Source organism: Tenrec ecaudatus, chromosome 17 (assembly GCF_050624435.1).
Source record: "Tenrec ecaudatus isolate mTenEca1 chromosome 17, mTenEca1.hap1, whole genome shotgun sequence".
In the NCBI taxonomy this organism is placed as follows: Eukaryota; Metazoa; Chordata; class Mammalia; order Afrosoricida; family Tenrecidae; genus Tenrec; species Tenrec ecaudatus.
The window spans coordinates 8,210,347-8,218,622 of NC_134546.1; positions in this window are offsets into that span (position 1 = coordinate 8,210,347).

Sequence of the window (8,276 nt, forward strand, 5' to 3'; positions counted from 1 at the left end):
CACCTTCATGATTGTTGGCAGAGTTTGTTATTGTTGGTGATGTTTTCGAAGACCACTTCATGCCTTGGTTTATACAGTAAAATAGGTTTCCATTCGAGATTTTCTACCCAAGTAGTTCTTCTGTTAGATTGTTTTAATCCGTTGTTTGTGCTATTATGTCACTGTGGATTTCCCTTGAGTTCAACGGCAATCTTCACTGAGGGCGAAGTTTGCAAAGATAGACGGCCACGTGCACTCATTAGGAAACCTCCTCCCAGGGCAGGTGCAAGTGGAAGGTTCTGAAGCTTCAGCTTAATTTCCTTTCAGATAACTGCTTCTCTAAACACTAATGACTGCAAGAAGGGATGAATATGAAACTGTTACAAGCATGACTCAAGAGTTAAATGGATCTGTGTTGGAATCTTAATTTCATTCCTGAGCAGTTGTGTGGCTCTGGGAAGATGATTTCATTTCCTTGTGCCTCAGTTTTTCAATCTATACAAAGGGGATAACAAGACTGTATCTAACACAGCATGCTATTTTGAGTTCTTGGATGGCGTAATCTGTAAAGCATGGAGCTCTGCTTACCTCAAACAGGACTGACCGTTATGATCACGACAGAGATGGCATCACTAACATCATGAGAGGCCACAGAGGACTGCCTCAGAGGTGCAATGCTTTTTGATTCAATAATACCCGTTCCCCAAACCACTCTGGGTTTTGGTCCTTGGATTGACTTGGTTTTTAGATTCCAAAGTTTCTTAAGATTTTGCAGTGGGAAAAATAATGTAGAGAGTTTTCTAGGTTAAGTAGAAAAGTAGCAGAAGCAGGAAAGGGATTAAGGCTGGGGGGTGGGAAGGTAGTAGGGAAACTTCAGGAATGTGTTCATAATCCCACGATCTAGAAACAATACCAAATTTGATGCTGTTGTCAGTTAAGTGCAAGAGCCGTGACTTCCGTCAGCCCCTCTTGCTTCGGAGGCCTCCTAATCATTTCATATCACCACCGCTGCCTTCACACGCTTAGCTCTACTCCCCATGAGTCTTCCTATTCATTGCCTCTCTGAAAAACCTGTTTGGATGGCAAGGTTATTCTGTCACCCATCTCGGAGCTGTTTACAGCGACTCCTCCCTCTGTCCAAGTCTTACCTGTGTTTGGACAAGGTGAGATGCTAGGTCAGTGCTCCGAGGAGCATTAGCAACACCCTCAAATCCTTGCTCATCAACAAGGAGATGCCTTACTTTGACGCCTAATCAGAAGGCTTTTTGGGATGAGACCATCAGAGATGTTCCTTATTGATATATGTATAATCCACTATCCAGTGGACAAGGAACTTTAGTGTTTGAGGAACCTAAAGAAGTGACATTTCTTACCCATGTCTCTAGAAGCATGGATTTGGAGGGAAATGGCTCAAATGAAACTGTCAGTTATGTTTCTTTAGCAGGACTGTGCACTTTCAGACCCATTTTTTTCCTGTTTCTAATTGTGGATTTATATTGGCAAGTCTCTGAAAGTGATGTTTCTTGTGGCAAGTACATGAACTTTTGGCAGGCCCCTCGTACGTGGCTTGTTGTTGTCGATAATCATGAGAGATTCTAAGACTAGGCCGTAGACAGCATGAAGCACACAGCTGGACTTCTCTTTACTCAGAGCTACAAGAAGGCGATGAGAAGTACCTGGACTGATGTTGTTCTAGTACTGGAACATTCAAGACTCAGTAGTCAACCTGGGAAACATTTTATTGTCTTACCATGACCACATGGGGCCAGGTGACCTATGACAGTATCTAGAATATGCATAAGTTTTGCTGTGTATACTTTCAAATAAAACACACAGTTCTAAATCTACAATAAGAAACCAGCCATTGCTGCTGGCAGACCATGGCTGAAAGCAGAGAATACCAGACAGATGTTTACTTGTTTCTTATTGGCTCTGCAAGGAGTCAACAGTGTGGAGCACACCAAATTATAAACACTATTTTGAAGAATGGGAATTGCAGAACACTTAATTATACACGAACCAGGAGGTAGTCATTCTAACAGAACAAGGCAATATTAAATAGTTTAAAATATTAAATAGTTTAAAATAAGGTTGATCCTTTCACCATACTATTCATTCTGTAGGCTAAATAAGTAATCCAAGAAGACGGCTTATATGAAAAAGAATCACTATTGAAAGAAGACTCATTAACAATGAGATGGCCCTTCCCCCCCCCCACCCCCCAGCGCCGCTCCGGCCGCACCCGCACCGCGCTCGCTCAGAGCTCCGGGCTCCTGCTAAGCTAGCGCCGCTGCTGTCTCCCTTCAGCCGCCATCATGATTATCTACCCGGACCTCATCAGCCATGATGAGATGTTCTCCGACATCTACAAGATCCGGGATATCGCAGACAGGCTGTGTCTGGAAGTGGAGGGGAAGATGGTCAATAGGACCAAAGGTGCCATCGATGACTCCCTCATTGGGGGTAACGCCTCAGCTGAAGGCCCCGATGGTGATGCAGCAGAAAGCACCGTGGTCACTGGTGTTGATATTGTCATGAACCATCACTTGCAGGAAACCAGCTTCACAAAAGAAGCCTACAAGAAGTATATCAAAGACTACATGAAATCAATCAAAGGCAAACTTGAAGAACAAAAACCAGAAAGAGTAAAGCCTTTTATGACAGGTGCTGCAGAACAAATCAAGAACATCCTTGCAAATTTCAAAAACTACCAGTTCTTTATTGGTGAGAACATGAATCCAGATGGCATGGTTGCTCTGCTGGCCTGCCGTGAAGATGGTGTGACCCCATACATGATCTTCTTTAAGGATGGCTTAGAGATGGGGAAATGTTAACACAGTGGGCAACTCACGACCGATGCCTCATCCCAACTGGCTGCTGTTCATCCACACGACACCAGAACTTAGACAGACGGAACTGATACCATCGTGAGCTCTTCATTTACTTTTGACCTTGATTTATTTGGAGTGGAGGCTTTTTTTTTTTTAAGGAAAAAAATGTCGTGTAGGTTGTCTAAAATAAAATGCATTTAAACTAAAAAAAAAACAAACAAACCAAAAAAATGAGATGTACAAATGAGCCAGCCTTGTTTGCTGAAATTGAAGACTTCGAAGCACTTGTTGATGAAGATCAGAGACTACAAGCCCAGTGTAAAGTAAATAAAAACCCACACAAGTACAACCTTACTGTAAAAGAAAACAAAAATTCTCATACTAAGCAAGACCGTGATAAATGGAGAAAAGATTGAAGTTGTCAAGGATTTCATTTTACTTGGCTCCACGATCAATAACCAGGAAAGCAGTCAGATGACACACCAGGTTGGGCAAATCTGCTGCAAACGATTGATTAGCAAAGATGGCACTTTGAGATCTAAGATGGGCCTGACCAAGTTATGCTTTTTTCAATCACTTCATATTAACGTGAAAACCAGAGAGTGAGGAAGACCAGAGAAGAAGTGGTGCATTTGAATGATGCATCTGAATGGTGGTGAAGAGCACTGAACCACCGCGACTGTCTGGGAAGAAATGCAGCCAGAACGCTCTTTGGAAGGGAAGAGGGCCAGAGTTTAGCTCACGTTCTGTGGACACGTTATCAGGAGGGACCAGACCCTGGAAAGGAGCTCATGCTTGATACTGTAGAGGGTCAATGAACAAGAGGAAGACGCTCAATGAGATGGGTTGGCACGGGGCTACAAACAACAGTGGGCTCACACGTAGGAAAGATTATGAGGATCCATGCAGAACCGGCTGGGGTTTAGCTATGAATGGGAACCAACTTGGGGCATCTAACAACAACCAGAAAATAGTCACTCATGCACACGCACACACACACACACACACACACTTTAATGGGCAAAGACTTGAAAAGACACTTCACAGAGCAGACGTTTAAGAACCTAATACCAACCTGCTGTAGAGTGATTTTGATTCATAGCGGTCCTCGAGGACAGAGTAGAGCGGCCCCGGGGTTTCCAAGGCTGCAATCTTCACGGAAGCACACTGCCTCATCTTCCTCCCCCCAGCAGCTGGCGGGGGTCTAACCAGCAAGCTTTCAGTTAGCAGCCAAATACTGAACCAAGTGTACACATGAGAAGATACTGAATAACATCAGTCATTAAGGAAATGCAAATCACAATTACTGTAATATTCCAGGACACTTAGTAGAATAACTAAAATTTAAAAAGACTGACTACACCAGACCCACGGCTACCGAGCTGATTCTGACTCAGTGTCACAGTAAACGGCCACGGGGAGTGCTGCTTAGGGTTTCTGAGACTATAAGCCTTGACAGGGCAGGTCGCTTCCTCTTGCTTCGGCACAGCGGCTGGTGGGTTTGATCCTAACCGATCTTGTGGTTAGGAGCCCAACACTTAACTCACACACCAGCAGGACTCCACCAAATATTGGCAAATATGTGGACCAACTGGAGTTTTCATGTGTTGTTAGTGGTAATATAAAATGATACAACCATTCCAAGAAACTTGCAGCTACTTACAAATGAAACATATATCCGTCATGTGATCCAGCCGTTCCACTTCTGGATATTTACCCAAGAGGAGTGAAAGCATACAAGCAGTACCCCCCAATGGACTTTTCCCTAACGCTATGTATTTAATTAAAAAAAAAACCCAACAAACTTTATCACCTTCACAGAATTCTCCATTACACTTAGTACATTTTTCAAATCTGCAATTCCATTCTTGGAAACAGTTTTCAAACATCTGTTTGGATGGCTGACAGCACCTCCCTGGGTTTTCCCTTCAGCTCTTCTACGTCATCCAGTCACTGTCCTTGCTTAGCCCTCACTTGTGAAAACAAAAAGACATCGCACGGTCAGGTGAGTAAGTTGTATGTGTGTATTGGAGGGGCATGCTTTGTTTGCCCAAAACAAGCACACTGAGACGGCTGCGTGAGCAGGTGCATTGTCGTGGTGGCAGCACCAGTCCCCCGTCTGCCACAAACCAGGCCCCTTTTGTCGAACAGTTACCCAATCTTTTCAGAACCTTCGAATAGAAAGCTTGGTTGCCAGTCTGACCTGGTGGAACGAACTCCAAATGCACTACGAGGTGACATTTTCATCCATTCTGGAAGTTGATGGATATCCAGAATGAGGCTTATCATCCATCGACATTTCACCTTTTGGAAAACAGCAAAACAACTTGTGCACTTGAGTTTTTCCCATAGTGCTGTCCTTGTCAGCTGTATTCAACATCATAACAGTTTGTGTTGCATTTTTCCCAAGTCGGAAACAAAATTTCACAGCTTCACACTGTTCTCTGAAATTGGCCATCACGAAAAACGAGGTTCAAGCGAAACTGCTTTTATGAAAAAAAAACAAAACAACAACTCACTGTGACCAGGGAGCACCTTCCCAGGTGACACCACTGTGGGCACCAACTCAGAGTGAGTTGCTTGATGCTCGCCTAGTGGGGGAGGGGGGACGATGTGAGCTTTGAAAGCTCCACTCTGCCCAACGCAATTCCAATTTTGGGGGGTACCCCCACATATATCCATGCAAAGACAAACACTCATAGCAGCTTCTTAAGACCCTAATACTAGGAACAATCCAAATATCTCTCAAGCCAAATGAGCACACAAATTGTGGGATATCCAAACAATGGCAATACAAATAAATAAATTATTGATACACACAACCATTTAAAATTTTTTTAACGGATTTTAAAATAACAATACTGACTGATAGGCTACCCTTCTGTATAAAAAATAGTTCATACTGTATAATTCCATTTATATAAAATTATAGAAAATGTAAATGAAATTTTAGAGCCAAGATCAGTGGTTGCCTGGAGATGGGGGCAGGGGCAGAAACGTTGAGAGAGTAATAAGCACACATGCTCACTCTCTTGATTTGGTGATGGATGCACAGGGTCTGTGAAACTGAAATCTTATCAAGCTGTCTACTTGGAGTATGAGTCATTTATGTCAATAATACATGAATAAAGCTGTTAAAATAGCATATTTCCAACTCCACTTCCTCTTTAAAAATGTTTGTGGAACAAAATGTATGGTGTTCATCTTCTTCTTAGCCAGCCTCCATAAAAAGACCTCTAATGCCACCTGTTAAAAGGGAAAGCTACCATAAAATAAAAGGTTTGTATAGATTCAAAAGTCTGAAAATCAGGAAGAGCTAAAATAAAATTTTAAAATGAAAGAGAGGATAAGCACATCTTTTACACACAATTTTGTAAAATTTGTCTAGAGTTACGAAGAGTACAAGGTGCACCTAATTGATTGGCATTCACCATGCTCTCATAAGACTCATTTGATGAGAATTTCTAGTAGAGAATGTCTCCATCTTAGTCACCATTTCCTGTGTTCCAGAGCTGCTTCCTTCTGTTTCCTGGAGCATTCCAACAGGCCATCTCAGAACATAGCAGAATAAGTTATCTTGGTCAAGAGTGTGGTCATGACATGGGAGCAAGCTAAGAGGGAGAGAGAGAGAGAGAGAGAGAGAGAGAGAGAGAGAGAGAGAGAGAGAGAGAGAGAGAGAGAGAGAGAGAGAGAGAGAGAGAGAACAGCATCTGGTCCACCAAGCTTCACTAGGAGCACAGAGAGGACCACACCATAAGACACTACGTCCCCTTACTGACCCACAGCGCTATGGGGACAGCACTGGAGACACAGTGCGGAATTATGCCCAGTCTGATCCATCCCACACCAGGGCATATAACACAAAGGGAGAACAACAGAACAGCAAGGGGAGCAAAGCAACGAAGTCCCCAAGGAATTCTGAAAGTAGACTTCAGACTCAGGGGGCACAACTTGGCACCGCTTCAGATCAGATTGGAAAACATTCATAAGGGTCAGCAGACAGACCTGGAACTATTCATAGACTATTTCTTTCCCCTGCATATATATATATATATATATATATTAGGCAGGATAAACAATCCCGAGGAGAAAACAACAGACCGATGGTTCCGGGGGAACAGAAGAGGAGGTGGGGGAAAGGGAGTGGGGAGCCAACAAATCCAGGGACAAGAGAACAGCAAGAGATCTAAAATTGATGACCAGGAGGGCACAGAATGCCCAGTGGGCTTTAATCAAATGCAATGTAGCCGAGAGGAAGTACTGAGAGTCGAATGAAGGTCAAGCACGATAGAGGGACAGGAGGAAAATTGAAGTAAATAGAGTTAAGCACTAGGAAGCAAAAGACATTTATAGAAGTATAAACATAGGCATGTACATATGTAAATATATTAATATATAATGATAGGGATATAGATCTATATACATATATTTATAGGTTAAGTAGTAAGGTAGTAGATGGACATTGGGCCTCTATTCAAGACCTCCCTCAATGCAAGAACACTTTGTTCTAATAACCTGGCATTTTGTGATGCTCACCTTCCCAACACGATCACTGAAGACAAAATGTGTGTATAAGCTAATGTGGTGAAGAAAGCCAATGGTGTCAGGCTATTAGAAGATACCGTGTCTGGGGTCTTAAAGGCTTGAAGTTAAACTAGCGGCCATCTAGCAGGGAAGCAACAAAGCCCACATGAAGAAACACACCGACCCATGTGATTACAAGGTGTAAATAGGATAAGGTATCAGGCATCAGAAGACCCAAAACAACCAACCATTACAATGAGAATGAGGGGGGTCGGAATGAAGATCCAAAGCCCATCTATAGACAATTGGACATCCGATCACAGAAGGGTCACAAGGAAGGGATGAGTCAGTCAGGGTGTAGTATAGCACAACATTCCTCCAGTTCTTTAATGCTTCCCGCCCCCCCCCCCTAATCATGACCCCAGTTCTATCTTACAAATCTGGCTAGACCAGGGCATGTACACTGGTATAGATAAGAGCTCTTGGCACACAGAATCTAGGACAGATAACCCTCTCAGGACCAATAATGAGAGTAGTGATACCATGAGGATAGGGAGAAGATGGGGGGAGTAGGGGGAGAAAGGGGGAACCAATCCTAATGATCGACATAAAACACCTTCCACCCCAGGGAGATGAACAACAGAAACGTGGGTAAAGAGAGGCAGTAGATAGTGCAAAATATGAAAATAAAAATAATTTATAGATTACCAAGGACTCATAAAGGTGGGAGTGTGGGGTGGGGTGGGAAAGAGGAGCTGATACCAAGGACTCAAGCAGAAAGAAAATGTTTTGGAAATGATGATGGCAACATATGTACAAATGTGCTTGATACAATTGATGTATGGATTGTTATAAGAGCTGTAAGAGCCCCCAATAAAATGATTTATTAAAATTATTTTTTAAGAGCATGGTCAAGGACATAGTTTTGAAAGTTGACTCAGT